The 27,016-nt window shown below is 46.2% G+C and overlaps 1 long non-coding RNA gene across 1 annotated transcript in view; it reads right to left on the bottom strand.

The window, feature by feature from the left end:
* Positions 1 to 342: 342 nt before the first annotated feature.
* LOC146869404 (uncharacterized) overlaps positions 343 to 27,016 on the bottom strand; it is a 32,622-nt gene continuing 5,948 nt past the window's right edge. The window contains exons 2-3 of the long non-coding RNA XR_014959580.1: positions 13,326 to 13,418; positions 343 to 443 (exon numbers count right to left, since the gene is read on the bottom strand). This is a non-coding gene — a long non-coding RNA (uncharacterized LOC146869404). The remainder of the gene's footprint in view (positions 444 to 13,325; positions 13,419 to 27,016) is intronic.

Raw genomic sequence — 27,016 nt, 5'->3', positions numbered from 1 at the left:
AGTGAGGCTTGAACAGTCACTAGATGTTAGGCTTATGGTTCGAGTAGTAACGGAATTGAGGCTTCCATGCTTACTAGATGTCAGGGTTATGTTTTGAGTAGAAACGGACGGGAGGCTTTGACAGTCACTAGATGGCGGGGTTATGTTTAGACTAGTGATGGAAGTAAGGCTTGGATGCTTACTAGATGTTGGGGTTATGTTTTGAGTAGAAACGGACATGAGGCTTTGACAGTCACTAGATGGCGGGGTTATGTTTTAAGTTGTAATGAAAGTGAGGCTTGGATACTCACTCAATATTGGTGGTTTTGTTTTGAGCAGTAAGGGAAGTGAGGCATGGATACTCACTAGATGTTGGGGGTGATGAAGTGTATCTTGTCACAGTTCTTGTCAGCCACAACCATGTCATCTGTGGCCCTTGTATCTGCTCCCAGAACCACGCCGTCCTGCAGGGAGGGAGGGCAGTAAAGGGTGAAGGTGTAGCAAGGGAGCCTTTAATGTAGCTTGCATAGACACACACATGTACAGATTGGCATTTGGACACAGATATTGATTTGCAGATATACAGGAAAGCATTTCTAACTCCAAAGCATAATTACTGTTCTAGCTCCAAAGCACACAATTGTGGGGGAATCCCAGCATAATTACTATTCTAACTCTAAAGCATAATTACTATTTTACTCCAAAGCACACAATCACGGAGGTATCCCAGCATAATTACTATTCCAACTCCAAAGCACACAATCATGGTGGTATCCCAGCATAATTACTATTCCAACTCCAAAGCACACAATCATGGTGGTATCCCAGCATAATTACTATTCTAACTCCAAAGCATAATTACTATTCCAGCTCCAAAGCACACAATCACGGTGGTATCCCAGCATAATTACTATTCTAGCTCCAAAGCATAATTACTATTCCAACTCCAAAGCACAAAATCGCGGGGATATCCCAGCATAATTACTATTCTAACTCCAAAGCACACAATCATGGTGGTATGCCAGCATAATTACTATTTTACTCCAAAGCACACAATCACGAGTGGTATCCCAGCATAATTACTATTCTAGCTCCAAAGCACACAATCATGGGGGTATCTCAGCATAATTACTATTCTAACTCCAAAGCACACAATCATGGTGGTATCCCAGCATAATTACTATTCTAACTCCAAAGCATAATTACTATTTTACTCCAAAGCACACAATCACGGAGGTATCCCAGCATAATTACTATTCCAACTCCAAAGCACAAAATCGCAGGGATATCCCAGCATAATTACTATTCTAACTCCAAAGCATAATTACTATTTGACTCCAAAGCACACAATCATGGTGGTATCCCAGCATAATTACTATTCTAGCTCCAAAGCACAAAATCATGGGGGTATCTCAGCATAATTACTATTCTAACTCCAAAGCACACAATCATGGTGGTATCCCAGCATAATTACTATTCTAACTCCAAAGCATAATTACTATTCCAACTCCAAAGCACAAAATCGCGGTGGTATCCCAGCATAATTACTATTCCAACTCCAAAACACACAGGCATGTCGGTATCCCAGCATAATTACTATTCCAACTCCAAAGCAACAATCATGGGGGTATCCCAGCATAATTACTATTCCAACTCCAAAACATACAATCATGGGGGTATCCCAGCATAATTACTATTCCAACTCCAAAACATACAATCATGAGGGTATCCCAGCATAATTGCTATTTCAACTCTAAAACACAATCATGGGGGTATCCCAGCATAATTACTATTGTAACTCTAAAACACACAATTACAGGGGTGTCCCAGCATAATTACTAACCCAACTGCAAAATACACAATCAAGGGGGTATCCCAGCATAATTACTATCCCAACTGCAAAACACTCAATCAAGGGGGTATCCCAGCATAATTACTATTCGAACTCCAAAACATACAATCATTGGGGTGATACAGCATTAACTGGGTGACTGCAAATTTATTATTCTAACTCCAAGGCCTACAAACCCTGGGGTGCACAGCCTGACCGGTGGGAGAGGGAGCAGCTTTACATTGCTAATTCCAAAAGCTAAACTGTGAGGTAAGAGATGCTTTTTGAGGAGTGCATACCTGCTATCCTAAATGCAAGGCATACAAACATTGGAATAACACAGCCTAATTGGTGGAGGGCAGATTCACTACCTTAATACCAAAGCATAGAAATATTGGAGTAACACAGCATAAGTGGAGGAGACCAGATTTACTATTCTAAGACCGAGACCTACACGCAATGGTGTAACACAATATATTTTTGGGAAGGCAAATTTACTATTCTAACACTAATGTGTACAAACACTAAAATAACATGGGCTAATTGGGAGAGAGCAGATTTACTATTCTAACTCCAAGACCTACCAATAATGGGCAGCACAAATTTGGGGAAGAACAGAATTACTAATCCAACTCCAAGTCATACAAACATTGGGGTAACACTGCAAAGCTGCAAACAACGAGGTAAATCAATTTTGGTGGAATTTAGATTACCTATTATAAGTCTTTATTTTTTAAAACACTACCCAGCCTAACAGGCCATAAAACCCACAATCCAGATAAAAAATATTTGAACTATCACTGCATTTTTAAACATTTGCATTTAAAGCAAATTAGAAGAACTTATCAATATCACATTCAATATCAATATAATTAAAACACCTTTTTTTAAACTAAGAACTTATCAATATCACATACAATATCAATATAATTAAAACACCTTTTTTTTTTAAACTACCTATCCAAAACCCCAATAATTCTCCAAAACCAGAATTGTTTTAACTATTCCTAAACTATAAAATGGAATCCGTAAAATTAAATTACTCTAAAAATTGAAAAACAATTACAAAATGATATTATACTTAATGATATTTAAGTAAACAATATTTAAAATGTCAATATTATTGCACGAACATTGATGTACTTACCGTCAATATACCTATCTTTGATATTCTGACGCTCATGATATTTCCAACTTTATATTAAGGTCCATCAAAATTCTAGAGTTTATATTCAGGATCTGCAACCCTCGCCACCACGGGGTAATTAAAAATGCAAAACAAACTGTGTGGTTGCTGGGTGAACATCTGCTGGCAGCTGTGCTCTTCTCCACTTGTGCCATGTGAACTCTGTAGCCTCTTCCCAGACCTTTGTTCAGTTAATGTGCATCATTTGCTCCACTGACTGTGCCGAGACTTAAATTGATGTCCTTACCAAGTGAGGTGAAGCAGGTGATATGAACATGAAAGTAGAGTAGTCTACCTTCCCGTAACTTTGAATTAGGTTTTAACTTGATTTAACATGCAACAACGTTAATGTATTTAATACAGTGTAATGATGTTGCGCCTGAAAGAATTAATCATAAACCATCAACCTTTGATGTAAAATGGGAGAGAGAAAGAGATACCCATGTAGTGGCTGAATAGCACATTGTGAAACCAGGAGGCCTGGGATTAATCCCGACTGCCCAGCTTGTCAAACCGTGTGATCCTAGGGAAATAGTGCATTTCACTGTGACTCCTTTTCATTCATTTTCACATATAGGAGCACCTTGAAGTACATCAGTACAATAACCTATCATGTACATGGTTTATTAGATTACAATCTTGTTCCATCTGTAATTGCATTTTAGGTCACACATTGGGTATCCATGACAACTGATTTGCCTCTCGTTCACTAATTGCATGAGTTTCATGGTGGGGGGCAGGGGAGCAGGAATCTTTTCAAGTTAATTTCTCGATGTGTCACCTCAAATACATGTCACTGAATGCTACAACACAACCTAATGTACTAACAGGAAACACTTGCACAGGCTACAGAAAAACACGTTTTTGAATTTCTTAGAGTCTGTATCATATGTTTACATGATGTTTGTTGCACGAGTTAGAAGCCGACAATACTGATGACATGGCTCTTAGAGCCAAGACAGAACACTGCGCATGCTTTGCCCAATAGCGTTCTGCCCTGCCCACCTCCATATACACATTTTAACACACAGCTACCAGGAGGAAGAGGGGAGCTGAATATGCTACTTACCAGTATGCATCTGTTCTTGGCATGTAGGGCTGCTGACATTCATATCTGTGCATAGATCGCCGCCTAGTGTTGGGTCCGGATGTTTGCACGTTGTTGTCCTGGAAGAGACTTCGAAGTATCCTGAGATAGGTGACTCCTCCCCTGGACCACAGTGCGCATGGGCATCCTCTCCATCCTCAGATTGTTTTTCGCCATTGTGGCAGTGATGGAGTAGATACAGAAAGTGATGACCACGCTATACAGTAATTCTGAGAGCTGCAGCTGCCACGGGCGCCGGGGAGGAGGGCGGGCGATATGAATGTCAGCAGCCCTACATGCCAAGAACAGATGCATACTGGTAAGTAGCATATTCAGTTCGAGGCATGTGGGCAGCTGAATTCATATCTGTGCATAGAATATATAGCAGTACCTCCTATTAGCGGCGGCCACCAGTGCCAGCTGCAGCGGTCTGAAAAAGAGTTTTGAGAACAGCCTGTCCTACAGCTGCCTGCTGTTGTGAGTGTACATCTTGCTGATACAAGATTATGGACTGGACGTATTGTTTCTCACAGAAACCTGGCTTTCTGCCAGCTCAGATTTTGATATTGTCAATACCCTTCCCCCAGGTTATCTTATCCAAACCCTGCATAGACCTAAAGGGAGAGGAGGGGGACTGGCAATAATCCACAAAGAACACCTAGTTTGCAGAACAAGCAATGCTAACATTGAAGACTGCGAAAGCTGCCATTTCGCTCTCCAAACCTCCCCGGCACACTCCATAACAGGACTGTTGATCTATCGACCTCCGGGTACACCAGGGAAATTCATTAACGCTCTCACCGAAACGGTGGCACAACTAGCTTCTTCCGCCTCTAACTTCCTCTTAGTGGGCGACCTCAATCTCCACCTCACAGACCCCACAGATTCCATAGCACTTGACCTCTTGCATGACCTGAGGTCATTTAACATTCGGCTGGTCAATAATGGACCCACCCACGACAAGGGACATCTCCTGGACCCCGTCCTGACTAATATCGCGGACATTACTACTGGTTCCCCCCTTTCTCTTCCATGGACAGATCATTTCCTAATCCCTATCTCCTGTCATCTATTCATAGCCCCCTCCCTACCCTCCAAAACTCGGGTCATCAATCGTCGCTGGCATAAGCTTGTTCCAGAGGAATGGGCCACTACCCTTTCAAATTCCAGACCCACTCTCTCCGCCGATCCGGTCATTGCCGATGAACAGTTTAATTTCTGGGTCACATCTTCATTGGATCAACTTCTCCCCAAAACTACCACTCTTAAACATACCAAACGGGTGACCCCCGCTCCCTGGTATACTACGGAGCTTAAGTCCCTACGACAGGAATGTAAGAAAACGGAACGTTCCTGGAGGAAGGATAAGTCTAAGGAAAAAAGGACGCGTACCACACCGCACTACAAACTTATAAAATTACCCTTCGAAAGACCAAAAGTCTATTCTTCCAAGAAAGAATAGAAAATTCCGCGTGCTCAAGCAAGGAATCTTTTACTATTCTAAAAGAACTCCTTAAAGTCCCTGACCCCGGACCCAGAAATCCACCAGACCCCAAGGCAGACGAGGAAAAATGCCATAAACTAGCTAATTTCTTCAAGGATAAGATCCAGAAAATCCTCGACTCAATTCCAACCACTAACTCGAGCGAGGAAAAAGAGATCAATAACACTCCTATTTCCCCCTGTCTCACCTCTTGGGGACAAGTGACTGCCGAGGAGGTCGAAAGCACGCTTAATAACATCAAAAGCGGTTCCCCCAGGGACCCCGCACCGTTACGTATCCTCAAGAGAGTAGCACCCACGATCATCCCCCCCCTTACTCAGCTTATCAACGCTTCGCTGCCACAGGGAGTCGTCCCCTCTAGCTGGAAGGCGGCAGGTGTCAAGGCGTTATTGAAAAAATCTTCCCTTGACCCTGCGGATTTGGCCAATTACAGACCAATTTCCCTCCTCCCAGGAACTAGTAAGGTCGCCGAAAAGCTGGTGAACAGAAAACTTTCACAATTTCTGGAAACTAATGATCGGCTGAAAAGCTCGCAGACGGGATTCCGCCCAGGGCAGGGCACCGACATCGCCCTCCTTGCGGCGGTGGAGGAGGCCAGAGCACTTCTTGACGCTGGAGGATCAGTGGCAGTGATCCTCCTCGACCTCAGTGCGGCCTTCGACACCGTCAATCACCAACTCCTTATCCACCGACTCAGGAGTGTCGGTGTAGAAGGAAAAGCACTACACTGGCTATCGTCCTTTCTGGGTCATCGGTCCTTTCAGATCTGGGAGAACAACACCCGCTCCTCCGAAATTCCCCTCCAATGTGGTGTACCTCAGGGCTCCTCCCTGAGTCCCACATTGTTTAATATCTACATGTCCCCATTGGAGGAGGTTGTCATCCCGTTCAGAGTGAGTATCGTCAGCTACGCCGACGACACTCAACTAGTGGTATCCCTATCTCACCCAAGCCAACAACCTGCGGACCTTTACAACTGTCTTACGCAGATACAAGGATGGATGAACCGGTCCTATCTGAAACTCAACGGTTCAAAGACTGACATTCTCCTCCTGGGTCAGAAGGGACTCTCCCTGTCACAGAACATCTGGCCACCCTGTTTAGGCCCGCCTCCTGACCCGAAACCCGAGATTAAGAGCCTGGGCGTCTGGCTCGAAAAAGATCTATCGTTTGCAACACAGGCAAAAAAAGTAGCCGGGACTTGCTTCGGGCTCCTCAAATCAATCCGAAAGATCTTGCCCTTACTTCCTCCCACCGCAAAAAAACTGCTGATTCAAGGCCTAATATTATCCAGGATCGACTACAGTAATTCCATCTATCTGGGCGCTCCTGAGGCAACCCTGAACAGGCTACAGAGGATCCAAAATGCAGCTGCCCGGATCCTCACCAACACTCCTGCCAGAGCCTCGGCCAAACCAGCTCTGAAGCTCCTCCATTGGCTCCCGGTTAGAGAACGAGTGAAGTTCAAAGCCCTCTGCCTGGCTCACTGACTGTTGCAAAACAAAGGTCCCCCGATCCTAGGAAAATTTATCAAACCTTATAAAGCCCCAAGATCCCTTCGATCCGATCAGGAACACATCAGGAACACCTCATCATCACTCCCAGAGTCAAGAAGGCACGCACTGGTGGAAGACGCTTCTCGGTTCATACCGCACGCCTCTGGAACGCCTTACTCCGCGACCTGAGAACAGAACCTAACTATCTGCGTTTCAGAAAGCGACTGAAAACCCACCTCTTCCCTTAACTGCTAACCTACCCCCCTTGCCCCCACTACCCCCAGGTGTACTGATCTTAGCGCTGGGATACTCACGGGTGACTACGCGCTCTATAAAATTTAATAATAATAATAATAACATCTACACAGTAGTGTTTGGTAAATGTGTGTATAGTTGACCATGTGGCTGCTCTACATATGTCCTGTAAAGGAATGTTTCCCAGGAAAGCCATGGACGCCCCTAACTTACGTGTTGAATGGGCTCGTGGGGGAATCGTTAATGTGCGTTTAGCCTTTTGACAGCAAATTTGAATACATTTAACGATCCATCTGGCTATTCCTGCTTTGGAAATGGCGTTGCCCTTGTGTTGTGGTGAAAAGGCAACGAAAAGTTGTTTGGTCTTCCTAAAGACTTTAGTTCTGTCTATATAGTACATGAGGGCTCTTTTTACATCTAGTGTATGGAGCATTGTGGATTTTGAAAGAAAACGGGCAGTTCTATAGTTTGATTCATGTGGAACTGTGATATTACTTTAGGCATGAATTTGGGGTTGGTACGAAGTACTACCCTGTTTGCGTGAACCTGTATGAATGGCTCCTGAATGGTTAGTGCCTGAAGTTCACTAACTCTTCTTAACGAAGTGATTGCCACTAGGAAAGCTACTTTCCAGGTGAGGAATTGAATCTCACATGAGTGTAGAGGTTCGAAAGGTGGGCCCATCAGTCGGGTGAGGACCAAGTTGAGGTTCCACACCGGTGCTGGTGGGTGTCTTGGGGGAATTACTCGTTTAAGTCCCTCCAGGAAAGCTTTGATGACAGGCACTCTGAACAAGGAGAGGTGCTGCCTGTTCTGGAGGTAGGCTGCTATTGCGGTCAAATGGATACGTATTGAGGTGTACGCTAGATTGCAGCGGTATAGGTGTAAGAGATAGCAGATTATATTTTGAATGGATGCGTCTAGCGGGTTAATGTCATTGTTGTTGCAGTAGATGACAAACCTCTTCCATTTAGCTGCATAGCAGGCTCTGGTAGTGGGTCTCCTGGCCTCCTTAATGATCTCCATACAGTCAGGTGGCAGGTTTAGGTAGCCAAACTCTAAGACTTCAGGAGCCAGATTGCCAGGTTCAGCTGTTGCGGATCTGGGTGCTGAATTTCGCCATGGTTCTGCGTTAAGAGTGCAGGTTTGATCCGCAGCCTTTGATGCGGCACCACGGAAAGTTCTAGAAAGGTGGTGTACCATGGCTGGCGCGCCCATGTGGGAGCAACTAGGATGAGTGTTAGTGAGTGCTGTCGCAGTTTGCGTTCCACCAGCGGTATCAACGGCGCTGGGGGAAAAGCGTACGCAAATCTGCCGGACCAGTTCATCCATATCGCATTGCCCTGCGACTGTGGATGTGGGAACCTGGCGGCAAAGCTTTGGCATTTTGCGTTTTCGTGTGTGGCGAATAGGTCTATCTCCGGATGACCCCACTGTTGGAAGTACGGTTGGAGTACTGATGGGTGTAGCTCCCACTCGTGCATCTGGTGGCTGTGTCTGCTGAGCAGATCCGCCATCTGGTTGTCCTTGCCGGGGAGGTGTTCCGCCATGAGGAATATGTTCCTCTGAATGGCCCACTTCCACATGCTCTGAGCCAGATGAGACAACTGTGGAGAGTGTGTTCCTCCCTGCTTCTGTATGTAGTACATGGCAGTCATGTTGTCCGTCCGGATCAACACGACTTTGTTGCACAAGTGCACCTTGAAGGCTTTCATTGCCAGGAAGATTGCCATCAGTTCGAGAAGGTTGATGTGCATCTTCTTTTGCTGTATTGTCCATAGTCCCTGCACTGTGTAGTTGAGTACATGAGCTCCCCATCCCTGGAGAGACGCGTCCGCCGTCAGTATTATTTGCGGAACAGGCTCTTGGAACGGTCGGCCCTTGCAAAGGTTTTGTGGATTCCACCAATGCAGAGAGTTGTATGCCCGACCGCTCACCAACACTAGGTCTTTTAATTGCCCGTGAGCCTGATTCCATTGACGTGCCAAGCACTCCTGAAGCGGGCGCATATGTAGTCTCGCGTGTGGGACTATGAAAATGCAGGAGGCCATCATGCCTATCAACTGCATGAACACTCGTGCTGGAAGGGAGTGTTGGGGTTTGAACTTGGAAATCAGCATTTGCATGCTGTTGATCCTCACTAAATTTGGCTGAGCTGTGGCTGCCAGAGTGTCTATGGTCGCGCCTAGGTACTGTTGTACGTGCGCGGGTTGCAGATGTGATTTTGGGTAATTTAGTGAGAATCCCAGACTGTGAAGAAGGTGAATGGTGAGGGACATGTGGTCGGCACATTGCTGGGCTGACTTTGCCTGAACAAGCCAGTCGTCCAGATAAGGGTAGACGTGAATGTGTTGTCTCCGTAGATGTGCAGCCACTGTAGCTAGGCACTTGGTGAAAACTCTGGGTGCTGTTGTCACACCGAAGGGGAGGACTTTGAATTGGTAGTGCTGCCCCTGAATAGTGAACCTGAGATATTTCCTGTGTGACGGGTGTATGGGGATGTGGAAGTACGCATCTTTGAGGTCTAGTGTGGCTAGGAAGTCTCCCTGTCTGAGCAGCGGGAGAACCTGTTGTAGGGTGAGCATATGGAAATGCGCTGAGAGAATGTAGCGGTTGAGGGGTCTCAGATCCAGTATAGGTCTGAGTGACCCGTCCTTTTTTGGTATTAAGAAGTACAGAGAGTACACCCCTGTCCCCTGCTTGTTGACGGGCACGACCTCTATTGCACCTTTTTGCAGCATACTTCCTGCTGCAATAATGCTAAGTGCTCTGAGGACAAAGGACGGTGCTTTGGCGGTATTGTGGGTGGAGTGGAGGTTAATTCGAGACAGTAACCGTGCTGGATAACATCTCTGACCCACCTGTCCGTGGTGATGGTATTCCATGCGGACAGGAACCGCTGGAGTCTCCCCCCGACGGGTGTTATGTGGTCGGGGGGAAGGGAGAGGGCGTCACTGTTTGTTCTTGGGTGAGGACCTGGTGTTGCCGTAACCGCGTCCTCTGCCCTTGGTGCTGGAGCCACGATATCCACCTCTGGTGTTTTTATCATAGGTGCTCTGTGTGCCCCCTTTATTGTATGTTTGCTGTGACCCCTGTCCTCTAGCCGCTCCCCTGTTTCCGGGGCGACGAAAGGAGCCACTACGAAATGTCTGCGTTTGGAGAGCCCCCATTGACTTTGCAGTGTCGGTGTCCTTTTTGATCTTTTCTACGGTGGTGTCAACTTCTGGTCCGAATAAGTAGTCGGGGTTGACCAGCTGATTTAGGATGTTATTTTGAATCTCAGGTTTGAATCCGGAGATTCTTAACCAAGCGTGTCGGCGTAACATGACGCTGGTGTTTATCGCCCTTGCAGCTGTGTCGGCAGCATCTAGTGCACACTTAATGGATGCGTTTGTAAGAAGTTGTCCCTCCCTGATGAGGAGCTCCGCTGCCTCTTTATACTCGTCTGGTAGATGTTGGAGTAGTGACTCTAACGTATGAACGATCGTAGCGAGCCAGGAGTGCCTGTGTATTGGCAATGCGCAAGATGTTTGCTGCTTGGGCTGCAATTCTTATGCCGGAGGTCTCCAGCACCTTGGACTCTTTGTCTGGGGGAGGAGCATCACCAGTTGTTTGCGAGTGCGCTCGTTTGCGAGCGTTGGCAACCACCATGGAGTCCAGAGGTAATTGGCCTCTAATGTACATAGGGTCCCCGGGCGCAGGTTTGTATTTCTTCTCAATCCTGGGGTTTATCACCCGTGCCCTGGTTGTTTCTTTGAAAATGTCCTTTGCCGGCTTGAGAACACCTTTTAACATGGGGAGAGTTTTGACGGTCCTCTCTGAGGAGGCGAAAGTGTCCACCAAGAAGTCGTCCTCCACTGTGTCAGAGTGGAGTTGCACTCCATGATTGGCTGCAGCACGTTCTATGAGGGCATTGAAGGCAGCAGTGTCCTCTGTGGGAGATGTTTTTGCGCCGTAAAGCTGCGTGTCCTGGGTATCTGTTGTGGCACCTGGGTCTGCAGGGTCATCCCAAGCTTGATCTGGGTCCTGCTGCTCCTCAGGATCCATATCCCTGGGGTAGGTGGTGTCATCACCTATGTAATCTTCCATTGCGTCCGTGTCGGAGGGCGTCGGAGAAAAGGACTGGGGATCTGGATAGGAGGTGTGCAGGCGTTCATAAAGAACTGGTTCAGATTCTGCTGGCAGTTTCTGCTTTAGAGGGATTCTGTAAGAGTCTAAAGCCTGGTCTGGTGTGACCTTCCGTTTTCGGTGCATGAGTCTGCCGGTGTTGGCGTCGATGATTTGGGACGGTGAAGGCCCAGTAGGAGAGTGTCCAGTAGATATGGACCTTGTCTGGGTGACCCGTGTTCGTATTTCGAACATTTTTGGCGCTGTCGATGGCGGCAAACCAAAAGTGATGTTGGTTGGTGCCGAAGATGTCTTTGGAGCCTTTTTGGGGTCGGGGCCCGACGTGGATTGGAGGGCTGCCTGGTCTCTGATGCGTTGCAATGACGCTGCAACGAGAACGCCGAAGGTTCTTTGGTGCCGGGTGGTTCCGTAGAGGTAAGCGTAGACTTCTTCGGAGCCCCAGGGTCATCGAGTCGAGGAGAGGTAGTAGCGGTTGACGGCGTCGATGACTGGATTCTAGTCGCTGCCTTGGAAGTGGACTCCGATGGAGCGGCCATTTTAACCTTGGTGGTCGGGCCGATTGCTTCGGTGCCGGGGGCCGAGGCGCTTTGGTGGTACCGATGGCCTTCCTTTTCGGGTCGGTGCCGACATCTGCAGCAGCGAGTTCGGCGCCGAAATCCCTTTTTGTGCGTTCGGAGCCGATGGTTTTGGCTGGCGTCGAAGGGGTAGAGGTCTTCGAGCCGACCACTGCCAGTTTCACTTTCGGTTTCAGGTGAACTGGAGCGTCGATTGGTTTCGGTTTCGTTGAAGGGAAACCAGTCTTTTTCGTCAATAATGGCTCTCGCTGGATGTTCGAGGCCGGGCCAGAAGGCGGGGCCGAAGAACCTTGGGATTGATCTCGGGTAAGGCCCGAAGGCGATCCCTCGACCGGAGCTGTAGACTGACGCACTTTGATAGCCTCCGTTTGAACGGGTAGGCCCTGCTCTTCACCAGAGCTATCTTCTTCGGCCCCAAAGGCCTCATTGTAGTCTCCTACCTCATCGTCGGCTTCTTCCCTGTGAAAGAGCTCTTCATCGGTGTCTTTCGATCGGGAATCGTGTTCGGAAGCGGGGCTGGAGTTTATGTCTTCCACGCTTTCAATATCTTCGTCCTCGGTGCTGAAGATGTTGGTTGGGGCCGGTGCCGATTGCTGCGCTTCTAATCTCGCTGCCCGTCGATTCCGGAGAGTCTTCTTGGATCGGAATCGGGCACAGGCCATGCATTTCGATTCGTCGTGATCCGGCGAGAGACATTTGTTGCACACGGGGTGGACGTCGATATGTGGATATTTGGCGTGGCAAACAGGACACCGCTTGAATGGGGTCCTCGATTCCATCGTCGATGTAAGGTCGATGGTCGGAGTAAACGGATCCGAAAAAAGCTTGATAAGTTTGCTAAACTGGCAAGTAAGCTGTCGATACCGATCGGGAACAGTACCGACGAAACTAAAGGCCTTTTGGCCTTAAACTAAATTTTCCTAACTTGAGTCAAGATAAGCACATCCGAACCCAATGGCGGAAAAAAACAATCTGAGGATGGAGAGGATGCCCATGCGCATTGTGGTCCAGGGGAGGAGTCACCTATCTCAGGATACTTCGAAGACTCTTCCAGGACAACAACGTGCAAACATCCGGACCCAACACTAGGCGGCGATCTATGCACAGATATGAATTCAGCAGCCCACATGCCTCGAACACATAGTTTGGAGTAACAAACCACCAATGACAGCAGGGGGTGCCTGTGATTGGCTGGCAGCTGTTGGTGATGTCACACAGGATAGAAGCAAGCACGCGAGACTGGCTGGTCAGTGTTGGTTGCACACAGGTGGAATTCACTCCTACCTTGAAGATGAGACCCGCTATGGTGGTTCCCGTCTTCCGTGGTTTTGGGGCCTTCGCCCCAGTTTCCAAGAGGTGCTTCTCGAGTGATGCATTCTTGTAAGGAGAAAGAAAAATACTGAGGTCAGTAAATCTCACCAAAACCACTCCCACCAACACCACACTGAGCACTCAGGACTGAAGCCTAATGGGCCTGACAATCACTACAGACTCACGGTCCCCACATTCACTGACTCCAGACTGAGCTCTGTCAGTACACATTCGCCTGTATCTTAATATATAGGCTTTGTACACATATTCCCGTTGTCTATTGTATATTTTAAACTTTTGTGAATAAGTTCTGTAACTTTTGAACAACCTGATGGTCTGCCTGTATAACATTGCTGTGTTCTCCGAGCAAGTTTGAGTTTTCATATTTGTGAATGATTTAGCAATTTCCCTATAAACACTTTGTGGTAGCAGGAGTGTTGTCTGTGCATCCCCAGTCCAAACCGGACCATATTTCAAGACTGGACAAATTCATTTGCTGAGTGTGTGGGTATTTTATGTCCAGCGCCACCATTGTGATAGTCGATACTTGAGTTTTACCTGCTGTGAAATTGGGAAAAATACGGTATTTTCGCCTGTGTTGTTTCAATTTATTGTGAGTGACTGAACCGTATGCTTTTCATACCTATTAATTGTGTGAGGGAAGCTTGCACCTCAGCCTCGATTGCTATAAAGCAATTGTGTTTTAGAGAAACTCGGTATAAACCTTATCATTACACAAAATTAAAAATTATGGTAACAAGTACTGCCACATTTTTAGAAATGGACTAATACATTATGTGAAAGCTAAAACAAATAGCTGCCCACGTCCTTTGTGACATCTTCATCCAGTCCTAACTTTTACAATAACATCACTTTGCATGCTAGGATTTATTAGACCCTAATGACCTGCTGTTTGTGGAAAAGCCCGGTCTATATCATGCTATCACACATGGCATGGAACCACTTGGCAGTGGAATCAATAACAAGACGAAATGTACTCACTTTCCTTTGTTGCATCATGTAACGAAAAACTAGCATTGTTCATGAATTAGGCCCTTGTTTACCCACCTTTACATCTGGTCCTGCCCCTCAGCATACCTGGTGCACTAGACATGCATCTAGGCACTAACCGTACTAGTCCTAAAAAGGAAGGCATCAAATGTTTAGGAGTCTGCTTTCCACCTAGAACAATATCAAACTGGACGAGAGGGATATTTAGGGGCTCTTTATAGTAAGACTCAAAACAACCGCTACTTATGGCCTATGTCACAAACTGTGGTCATTTGCATTAAGCTACCAAACATCGGGGCTGGGCAGACACATTCACACAAGCCACAGCGTTGTGGTCATCGCAGAAGCTGGGACTACTTTGCTTCCTCGCTGGGTTTGACAGGTGGGACACTATTGGTATCACTAACATAGGGGACTTGGTCAAAAAAAGGAAACTTCTCACCTTTAAAGAATTACAAACCAAACATGCTCTCGCACAAGGAGAGGTTTTCCGATATTTACAGATCCGACACGTTATTCTCACTAATGTTCCTGACCTCCCTTCCTTACCAGACGCTTCCCCCTTAGAGGACTGCTTGCTCTCTGAACCACTCTTGGCTAAAGCTATCTCCTACACTTACCGCAAACTCTGCAATAACATACCTGATACATTTCAAACCCTTTGAGACCGTTGGCAGACGGATTTGGGGGTACTGGATACTGAGGATTGGCAAACGGCGTTAATGTCCCACAGAGAAACGGCTATAAATCATTGTTTCCGCCTCATACAATTGAGAATACTCCATAGGTCCTACCTTGCAGGAGTACTCCTGGCCAAAATAGGTAGCCGTGGTGACGCATTGTGCCTTAGATTGTACTTTTTATCATATCCTATGGGCCTGCCCCTATATACGTCCTCTATGGGAAAGGGTAACCGAGAAAATGAAAGATACACTAGGAAAACATATTCAACTATCACTGCGATTGGGGATTTTAAACATATGGGAAGCCACCAACCTGACAGAAGTGGAGCAACAGTGGGTAGCACTGGGATACCTATTGGTGAAATGAGCGACAGCAATGTTTTGTGGATCCAACGAACGGCCACTGACGATTGGTTGGGTGGCAGAGATGGACAGATGCATGATCGCGGAAAAAGAGGTTTATAAACGGAGAGGTTGCCCTAGGAAATGGGATAAAAATGGGGAGGTTGGAACGCCTGGGGAAATGTGCACCTCTCCATCAGAAGATATGGCGATGAAAAGAACTGGACTTGGTGACCCCCTAATTCCTTAATGTTGGTACAATTCACTTATTAACATACTGCATCATATGAATCACAAACCACGATGTAATATTGTTATGGTGACTGTGCTTTATCTTTAATAAAAAATTGTTATTAAAAAAAAAACATGTTTAGGAGTCACGTGGGGTCAGAGGGCGCGCGCGCGCCGAGGATGCCTCTGAAGCTCAGATGCTCGCGGACACGACTACCGCACACGCACAACACCCCTTTGAATGAGAGGGTGGTGCTAAACCCACTTCTCCTCCAGAACAATGGGGCCTGCACCTGCCCTCTGGTAAAAACCCAGCCATTGTCTAACACCAGGTACGGTGTGTCTGAGGCAGGAAAATGAAACCAATGGCTCTCGCGGATCTGTCGCCCACCCTCTCTACCTTATCATAGCTCTCTTCTTCTCCCTCCCCCCACACGCGCCTTCACCTTCTTCAATTTCCCACTCCTAGACTTCCATTCCTCCTCTGTCCCTCCCCGCTAGCCCTTGCTGCAATCGTCAGAGACGGCACGTGGCCCACGTCAGGGGAACGCCTGAAGCAGCCCTGCTAAGTGCCAGATATCACCGTGTTCCATCTCACAGTGCCTTGCAGTGATTGGAACGCTAAGCTGAAATGTCTACACTGATGAGTTTTAGCCTCTGCCATGGTCTATTTAAAGTCATTTGTCCTGGTAACTGTTCAAATAGCGACGATCCTGACCTCATTGGCAGGACAGAGGATAGTGGTACCTGACCCCTGTCTGCTACGCCATGATTCAGGTTTTGGAGTAAGAACCATAAGTATTAATAAGTAAGCGTTATGCACTATAGGCAGCCCTGTAGCAGGATGCGGCACACCAAGCCTGTATGAAAGCACTTATGCTGACGGTCTCAAACCGCTGAGGCTGAGGTTCCAGGCTCCCATGCCAAGGCAGGGCACGCTCTGTCTGAGTACTGCAAAGAACCCACCCTTCAAGCCTAAATAGCAAAAGTGTTGTCCAAAATGGGCATTACTGAAATTATCCAGACTTATAGAAATGGTCAATTATAAAACAGACGGCAGCTTAAAGTGATTAATGTACCAGCCGGAGAGGGACATGCTCACTGGAGAGTCGTGGTGTGTGCCGCTACGAGTCGCACCTATCAAAATCTCAAAAACATTCCCTATGTTTCGATCTTTGGTAGCATAACAAAAATCATCCCACATCGAGTACCCTTACCCTCTCCCCCATATTAAAGCGTGTCTGTTAAATTACTGCCACTCCAATATACCAATCATGTCCGTGTCCTGCCAAAGCTTTAATCTAGTCAACTTGACGTAAAGCCCCTAATACCCTATTCCGTTTTAAGTAGGCCCCCAACTCCAGATTAGGTAATGGGAGTTGTCATTTTTCCCCAATTTATGTTGAATGATTGTCATTGTCATGTCTGCCATTGATGTGAAATAGATATGTCACCCGATGCAACGTCAGTCTGGGACCAGTGTCTAGCTTTCACAGTGGCAAGGTCAAATAAGAGCAAACACAGACATACATCAAAACAGTGTCGTCTGAATTGACGTCCGTTTACCGTTATCTGATCACCAGGTTATGTCTGGAACATACACCTTGATGCAAATAATCTATGTCAGAAATTCCTGAACTTATGTCAGAAATTCCAATCCTTGATAAGAGGTAGTGTAATGGATTGCCACTCGTCAGGAGAGGTCCTTCCCCAGATTATCGCACAAAAAAACTGCCAGAGATGATCCGAACTGCTGCCAGCGTACCATGAAGATCCTACATCACACCTGATATGGATAACGAGTTAAGTCCGGGAGAAAGGACGCTGCCGCAGCGTGCTTTTCTTTCACAGGGAACACCGCCTTCACGCCTCTCTGATATCCACAGCTTTTGCTGTCAACAAGGTATGCAGAGCGTTGCTTCTCCTCAGAAAGTCTAGATTGCAAGTTCTACTTCAAAAGCTCTCACAACGTAGTGCATAGAAGCATGTTTTAGGGTGTTAGTTTTTAAATGGCATTTTAATTATGTTAGAAATGTTCATATTATTCTTGTTGTTTGCAACATCCTTATTTGTTGTCTTTGTGAGATTCTCTGTGGTTATTCTAGATATGCTGAAAAACAGGTTCGTGCTGTTGAAATAAATACTTTGTTGAAATAAATGCTTTTAGTTACAAATGTCTATTCTTCTTAGTGCCAATTGTGGGTGTGGTATTGCAAAGAGTGAAACAGGTTTGTTTCCGGTACCACGGTGCCCCAGATCCCGGCTTAGGGATTGTTAGTAACCTGAAAGCAATGATACCACTACAACAATGTATTGGGTGGGGTTCTGAAGATATACAATAACCTGTCTTTCACATTCAGCGTTGGTGCATTGAACCAATTTCACCTGTATCACCCGTGGGTGGGAAAGCAAACCTTGTAGAACTATGCCAGTCGTAGTTTACTCAACAAACTTCTGCCAGAAACCAATATGAGAGCCCAATATATAGGGATTGAAGTCTCACCACACACAGCCCATACCATTTATGACATCCACCCTAGCTGGCACTCCACTGGAGACTACGCCCACTTTTAGAGGGCACGGATTCCCCACCGCCTAACTCCAACTATGTCTCCCCCAAAATAACACACAGAGGAAAGTCACAGGCTTCTTTGGAGTGAGCTTTCCATGCAGTCGGGATGTGGCTGAAGGACCCGGTAGGCAAGGCCTGGCAGGGAGGAGACAGGTGGCCCTGACAAAGGAAGATCTGCTTGCCAGCTCTAAGGTGGAATTGCGGAAGGAGCTTAAGGCATATATTACAACAGAGAGATATCAACGCCCTAAGATCTGATCTCGGTGACAAAATCGCCACGCTAAGGTCAGACGTGGATGCAGTGGGAGCCAGGATTGGTGAAGCAGAAAGCAACTTAGAGGCTCAGAAGGGCAAGAGCCACACACTGATGGACACTTGCACAGCTCTTCATGCCATAAATGATGTACCTATGAAAAAGGTCGAAGCCCTGGAAAATCTATCCTGGAGAGACAACATTCGAATCAGGGGTCTAATAGAGGAAGTGGAGGTTTCAGATCTTAAGCGCTTTGTCTGGGGACTCTTTTAATCATTAATTGGTACTGACTCCGCCTCGATTGAGCTAGACAGAGTTCACCGCATGGGCCCCTACCAAATGGCGAGATCGGCCAGACTCCAGGATGTGTTGGCCAAGTTTCATGAGTTCTAGATAAAAGCACAGGTCCTGCAGGCGCCAGATCCAAAGACAACATCCAACACGAGGGCTACTCCAGCACATTGTTCCAGGACATTGTCCCGGCAACGCTTCTCAGACAACAGCAGTTCATGCCAATCACGGAACACTTTTGAAAAAATAAAATCAGGTATAGATGGCTCTATCCATTTGGAATTGCGTTTGATCATGGCAACAAGTCACACCAGACCTTAGACCTGGCGGTGGTGGCACAACTGCGGGGAATTACATTTGCGGCGCGGAGTGTTGGGGATCCCCCCCCCACGACCATTACCCCTTGGCAGGTACAAGAGTTGCAGTGCCAGGGGCTCAGGAGGAACAGAAATGCAACTCGGAAAGAAGACTTATGACTTGTGAAACTGGGCCCCTCCTGGTGTCCTGTTGCAGGGGAGTGGCAATAGCTCCTTCTGGACCTTTACATGCCATAACCACCATGCCCATTGATGGGCAAGGATGATGGAATATGAGAGATGTTACATAAAACCCCTTGGTTCCACCTCCAAGCCCTCCCTTATATTGACGGAGCTCAAGTATCCTCCTTGGGAAAGAAGGGGATCCCTGCCGCTCAGACAGGGTGTATTTTGGCACAGTGACATTGATTGGTGTTATGTTTCTTTTCTGGTTTATTAGTTTCACACTGTTTGGGGTTATGAGGGGAAGGCGGGCAGGATGAACAAAAAGGGTGGGGAAACAGAGAGCCTTCACTCCTCACGAGGAGAACACTTTCAGTGGTCCACATAGTGGCCTGGATAATCGAAAGGCACAAACACTGCAAGACTCGGTATGTTGCGATTCGGATTCCCTTGTGAAAACGGGGAGGGCGGCTTTTGATAATCAAGATCCATGGTATGCAGTTTGGTTAAGGTCCTCTTACTCAATGTTAAGGGGTTGAACGTCCCCAATAAATGGACCAAGATTAGGCAAATTCATAAAGAGGGGCAGGTACGGTCTCATTGCATTTCAGGAAACACACCTGAAACAGGGAGAAGACACTAGAGTCAGACACAAACTATATCTTCAGGCATACTGCTCACTCTCTTCATACATAATGGATTCCCCCTCAATGTTGCTGAGTGCAAGAAAGACAGGGAGGGCAGATACCTCATGGTTAAGGGTCTCTGTTTTTCAGTTTTTACTGATTTTTACAGACAAATACAGACAGAAAACCATTTATTTTCCTGTCTGTATGTATTTTTAAAAGTGGATAAAAACGTAAATTGGATTCTTTTTTGAGTGCTTCTGAATGCTGTCATTCATGACTGCCAGGCCAATAGCTGTGCGGACTGACAGGTAAGGGGTTAAACAAAGAAAGGAATTTTAGTAAAGAGGCTTAAACAGCAGTAGTTATGTACAACCTTGATACCAAAATGTTCATGTTTTTAGAGAAGTGCATTGATTTATCATCTTTGGGCATTCATATCATGGAAACCTATCAGGTGTTCAAGCATGAATGCACATTTATCGGTTACATAAATGTGGAAATATACTAGTTTCGATTTCACAAACCCCAAAATAAATATGGATAATATTAGCAAAAAAGAAATATGAATAAATACAGAGGGAAATGTCCCAAAAATAAATACAATAAAACCGGGTGCCCTACTCATGTTTAAGGACTCGATCGATGGCTGGACACTGACAGTGATGGTGCTCTAAGCCCAAACACTGGCCAAGATGCCTTCCTGTGTAAAAGTATTGATCTAGTGGCGGAATTTACTGTGGGTGACATCATCTTAATGGGAGACTCCATATTAATCTGGAATCTCTGAGATAATAGGACAGGACCGTGCACCCCACACTCAGGGGGATTCTCCGCCACACTGAAAGGACAGCTGTGGTACTTAGGGATTCATTATTGGCGGGGATGGCACCCCTCTGACAAAGAATACACTTTCTTCTCCCTTGTACGTCAGATGCTCTAGAGAATACAAAAATATATTCAGTAGCTCTTACCTCTAGCTGCTCTAATGGGGGCCCTAGAGATTGGTATAGCTGATCATGCACCGGGGACAGTGACACTAGATCAGGGGGACCTAACTCAGAGATTCCCCAAGTGGATTATTAATCCTGGCCTGATTAGGCACCCAGTCTTTCGGACTGAGTTGATGGAGTCCATAAAGGACTATTTCCAACATAATGACACCCCTGATATGTTGATGGAAAAGTTATGGGATGCTTTTAAGGTGGTACTGCGGGGGACTTGCATAAGTAAACTATCCTATTTTAGAAGACTCAGACAGCAACAATGAGAGTCTCTTGAGAGGGAGCTTAAAGATCTAGAAAAAGACTATAAATTAGCCACCACACTCCCTAAGCAACAGCAGCTTATGGCACTCCGAGGCCAGATACTCACAATGGACACTAACAGGGCCAAACTTACTCTCCTCAATCTGAAGCAGACACATTACCAACACAGCAGTAAGATAGGCTTGCCTACTTCGCATACAACGTGTTTGCCACTATGTTTAAGATGTTGTCTTAGAGTAGACAATGGTACCAGGCTCACTAAGGAGGGGCACATGTTGGGGGCTTTCCGCTCCTACTACATCCAACTATACAAGAAGGAGTGAGTGCAGCCGCATAGAAGCTCAAACTGAATATCTAGAAAGGGACAACCTTCCCAAACTTACTGAGCTGAGCGCTGCCAGCTAGAAAACCTTATTACAGACCAGGAGGTCAAACAGGCCATTACCACCGATAATGTCAACAAGTCTCCAGGACGTTACAGCTATACGGGGATTTTTTATAAAACGTTGGGGCTCTGCTGAGCCCTTAACTGGCGAGAGTCTACAACTCTTCTGACTACAAATTTGGCTACCTCTACAAGGGAATCCCTCACCTTTTTGATACACACACCAGGGAGGGACCCCAAGACATGTGCTTCCTATCGGCCTATAGCCTTGTTGAATGTTGTCACCTAGATATTTACTAAGATACTGTCAACTCACTTGAAGAATATCCTCCCCCCAACGCTAATACGCATCTGGATCAGTCGGGCTTTATTAAACATCGCCAAACAAAAGATAACCTAAGAAGGGTAATCCACCTAGTTGAAAAGGGAACCAAGAAAGAGATCCCACCTGTGTTGGTAACTTTAGATGTGGCAAAAGTCAAGAGAATACATATCTAAGGTTTGAACAACTGATTACAGCACGAACACCGCGCAGTCTGCGCAATACCTCCTTATGTATCCTCTACCAGGTAGTGTCAGACCTATTGTCATCTATACCAAGAATTTACAGTGGCTTAGAGGCCACCCACTGCGGCCAGTTGTTGGCCTTTTATCACTTTTATTTCTTTTCTTCTTGTTTGTTAGCTTTCCTTGTCCATCCTATCCCATCTTGTGTTTACCTCTCCTCCGAAGCATAGCCTCTTTACCATCTGATGTGTATCTTTTTCTCTTCCCTGCTCACTTTTAAGGAACTACTTTTTTCTTTTTCCTTAAGCACTCCTTGAGAGTGCACGTGTTTTCTAGCTCTCACCCTAGTATGCTTCTCCCCTGTCAAATACCCCCATGCTCTGTGTTGCTCTCTTCCTCATGTGTTGCACCCTCTCCCATGAGCTTCATCCCCCCCAAACCACCCACCCCACTCTCCATATTGCTCTCGCCCTCATGTTCTGCTTTTCACCTCCTTCCCTAACCAGGCTTTATTATTATTTTATTGTGTCGACCCCCCCCCCCCCCCCACTTCCCACTTGCTTCTCTATTGCTCCCCCACCTCTCGCGGGTATCTAAAGAAAACAAAATACAACATAAAGCAAGCATTTGCAATGCAATAGGTCTCGCATTTACGCAAGTTTGAGCTATTGGCATTGTAAATGACAATGCATTTTATTTATTTTTTATTTTTTAAAACATATATAAAAGGCATTGTCATTTACAATGCCAATAGCTCAAACTCACGTAAATGCGAGACTTATTGCATTGCGAATGCTTGTTTAGAACTTGTGCCCTGGGGACAGGGCTCACTCTGACACCGAGGGCAGTGACAATAGCGGTACACATCCAGATTGAGACGTCCTACAGAGACGAGAGGCATTGGAAATAATAACAGTGACACCAGTTTATTCTATAGCTCTAGGTGCTAATGTTATCACATAACAATAATACGCATTTGAGGGCAATGTAGGCGTACAACAACACACTAAAGAAAAGCCATAACACAATGTGAGCTGCCAGATGTAAGAAGATCTGACCCGAGGAAACCAACCGTCTGATCTTGGACAAAGTGTCTCATCTCTCATATCATCTCAATTTCGCTATTTGCCAATAGTGATGCAAACATAAACCAGCTATCGCATCATGGCTCAGTGAGCTGAATGCTCAGTGCTGACAACATGTAGTCATCTAGACATGGCGAGTTCCAGTCTCGGCATTCCATCAATCACACATCAATACATCTAGGACAATGAATTGGCGAACTAACAAGTGCAGGTGAAGTTCAGAAACGGCAGAGTAGCTCTACACAAAAAGTTGATATATAAAGACAATGGATACAACACGTCCTCAACTTTAGGTGAACTCACCTGTTTCGCACCGATTGCAACAATATAACTAAAACCAAGGAGTCACTGCGGAAATGATTGAGTGAGGGTTGTTAGTGACATTCTGAGGTGCACAGGCCACTTATGCATAAATATAAATATTTCTGTCTTTTTTAAATATAAGACTCTAGCAAACGTAAGACGAAAGTAACATTATAAAAGTTTCTTTCCTCATAAAACAGAAAATCGATGCTCGCATTTATCGAAGGTACGGATGCAGTGCAAATGTTTTTTAATGTTCGTCTCATCGTGTGAGCTTCAGCCTTCCGAATGTTAACATGCCAGCGGCAAAATAAAGGATGACAGAGCGCCAACGTGCCCGAGTGTGGGAGCAAGTAAAAGATTCACCAGACTTTAATCACACAAAGACATTTGCAACAAAAGTATTTTAAATGCTCGGTCTGGCTTTACAATCTATATCCACAGTATGAGATCTACAGTTATTTATAAAACATGTTAAATGAAATTACTCTCTCAGCCGATTGCTGGCTTAGTAGGGTCATTCTTGAGAACGTATCTATGTTTATTTTTTTGGGGGGGTGCATAAAAGGCTGATAAAACCTGGCGCTTGGTTGGAAATTACTTTTTGTGCTGGGATACAAACGTCTGCTTGTTCTATAACACCCGCATTGTCGACCCCCCATTTTTTCTTCTTCACAGAGCTGCTCGGTGTTTAATGCCTGGGTCCGTGGACTGTCCTTAATTGATTACAGTCACGAGGTCACGTTGCGGGCCCAACAAGCCCAAATGCAATTCTGTCCCCCACTGCAGCCCCCCAGACTGCGGCAGAGCGCAAGCAGTGTTTGTGAGCCTCTACCCCGGGGTGGGCATCGGCCTCATCGATTATCCCGATCTGTCAAGCGGCTCTGTCAATAACCCTTCTAATCATAGCGGCTTCTGCGGTAGGTGTTTTTACGCCTCATGCGCTCTGCGTGTGACCTCTGTGGTAATGCTCCTGTACGTATGTAGTACACAGAGGCCTCTCTGATGTGCCTTCTCTGGATATTAAATACAGGCTTCTCTGTCAGGCAGCCACACCTATTAAGTGCAGGCACATCCGATAGGCTTCTTGTTACATTTAATGCAGGCATCTGTGATGAGGCTTCTCATGATGTAAAATGGCGGCCTCTGAGATGAAGCTTCTCAGTGCAATAAACCACAGGCCGCAAATTCAGGCTGCTGGGACGAGCCTGGGATGAGCGCGGTGTCCCTGAAGTGGACACCGCAAAAATATAAATAAATGAAGTGAGCGCGGTGTCCCTAGCATGCGCCACGCTCATTTAAGAAATAACAAAAGCATACAATTTCGAGGGCATAGTGTTGCAGCATCGCGTTTCGTGAAAGAATGACAAAAAGAAAGTGCCTACCAACTAAAAGATCCAGTCCGGGTGGGCAGGGCCAAAAGGAGACAGGGCGGTAACAAGGAGGGACTAAAAAGCCTCACTGACAATGGAAAGCCAGGGTTTAGCATGCACGATGACACAAGCCAATGGAAAGAAGGGGCGGAGCCTAGAGTCCACTTCTAAAATTGGCTTGATTACAAGAAGGCTCGCAGAGCGAGCACTGCATGCGCGCTGCAACGCTAGGTGAGACCTAAAAATATCAAGTTGGATTTTTTCATAGTCTGTTAGCTCACTTTTTTTTACCAATCTAAGTGTAATTTCTAATCTTAGACTAGTCAATTAAAAAAGACAAACAGAAAATGGCGCCGGATTGCTGCTTTCTTCAACTAGTTCCAGCCAGTGTAATGCAATTACCTATTATAATGGGTGATATTACAAGGCGATGCAGGCACTACTGGGATTTTGCTCCTGTTCTATCCGCTATATCTGCATTTGGGCAATTTATACTACCACTGTTTCCCCGGATTAAAATCAGAATTATTGTGCCGCACATAAATGATTAAATGGCCAAGCTGTCCTTTGCTCAGAGAGTGCCCCATGTGACACCAAATTTGGTGACTCTCCCATTCGTTCTCTTTAACTGTCTGTTTGTTGAAGAAAATGAGAATGGGTAAGAGGGTATAATATTAGGCCTGGGCGGAGTTTGCAGAGTTCCACGTGAAAAACTCTGTGGAGTTCCGCAAGCGTTCGCGCAGATCTTCCTGCGCACGTCAACTGACAGTGGCGAGCACGAGCAGGGGGAAAACTCCACCTCGCTACAGTTTTCTGCACACCGTGAGCTCCACCGAGTGCAGAAAACTCTGCAAACTCAGTGAACGGAGTGGAGATCACCGCCCAGACCTATAAAATATGGGGGTTTTGGGGGCAAGAGAAAGGAGTCAAAATGCAGAAATGTGCACATGAACCCGCCTTCGGAACCACGGCTGAAGATGACTGCTTTAGGCTGCTCCTACACCCCTCTAAAGGTCTACTGTCTACGCCCTAGGCATGGGCCCATCTCACACATGCTACTGACTGGCCCTATTGCAAGGAATGTTCTTTTGACTGTGGCCATTGAGAAGGAGAAAAAACAGGAATACTCTTATCAAGATCACTTTTCGCCCAACCCCCACCTCCTGCTCTCTATTGGGCTGTCAAACATTTGGCGATTTTCACCTGCAAGCAAATAACATTTACTACCAAGGGCTAGATGTATTTAAATTTTCTTTTGCTCACTTTTAGGAACGAATGTGAGGCAGCTTTTATTTTACTGTTTTGTGTCTATCTATTTTACCATTTTGTGCTCTTGAAAATCCCCCCGTTTGGCATTTTTTTAATGTGGCAGGCAGTTATTACTGACGGTTAATAATAAATCCGGAGCGGTGCAGTCTGATTCGGGGGTCTATGGGCGAAACACTGCTTTGTGAGTAAAAGATCAAAGGAGAATGGTTTGTTGCAACTGTCTGGTAGCTGGAATGGGCATTGCTTTTAATTGCAGCATGAAAGTTATTTTGGCCTGGAAAGGTGCCCTTCCCTCAGCACAAATAGCACTTTGTTCTGCTTTGCATCGCGCCACAGGAGCATTTCTTGGGGAAAATGTGGGCAGATTTGTGCAAGTATCCATACTTTTTGAGCTAATAAGCTAGCAAGACCAGGCTTTGTTTCAAAACCCCTCTTTGAAGCAGGTACTAATATGAAGACCTGGGGGCATATGACTTAAAGTGCTCCGGTGGCGCAAAAGGCGTTTGCGCCCGATTTGCGCATCCGGTGCACTCTGGTATTACAGAAGGGGCCGCAGACGCTTGTGCGGCCCCTTCTGTAATACCAATAGCGCTGGCGCACATAAAGTGCCAGCGCTATCTTCAAAGGGACGTTCCCAAATTTGCATGAGGCCGTGCCCCATGCAAATGAGGTCATCCCTTTGCTTCTGCACCCGCGTAGTATTTGTGATATGGGTCCAAAGGCAGTGAAGCCGTCTGAAAGCGCACTGACAGTGCGCCAGCTAAAAGGTTGTGCACTGTCAGTGCGCCCCGTGATTACAGGCCTCTGGAGTGGATGAAGGGGGCAGCGCATCCCCCATAATGCTGCGCAGTTTCCTTCATTGTGCCGGGAGCACATTTTTAAAGGTGCGCCCGGCGCAATGAAGGAAAATGCGCCAGATGTTTAATGCGGCCCATGTTTTGTTTTCATCAAATATTCCACACATTGTAGGTGTGCTGCATATAGTA

The sequence above is a fragment of the Triturus cristatus genome, chromosome 1_1 (assembly GCF_964204655.1).
Source record: "Triturus cristatus chromosome 1_1, aTriCri1.1, whole genome shotgun sequence".
NCBI lineage: Eukaryota > Metazoa > Chordata > Amphibia > Caudata > Salamandridae > Triturus > Triturus cristatus.
The sequence above is the reverse complement of the archived record's forward strand: the minus strand, read 5'-3'. Positions and strand labels throughout refer to the sequence as shown.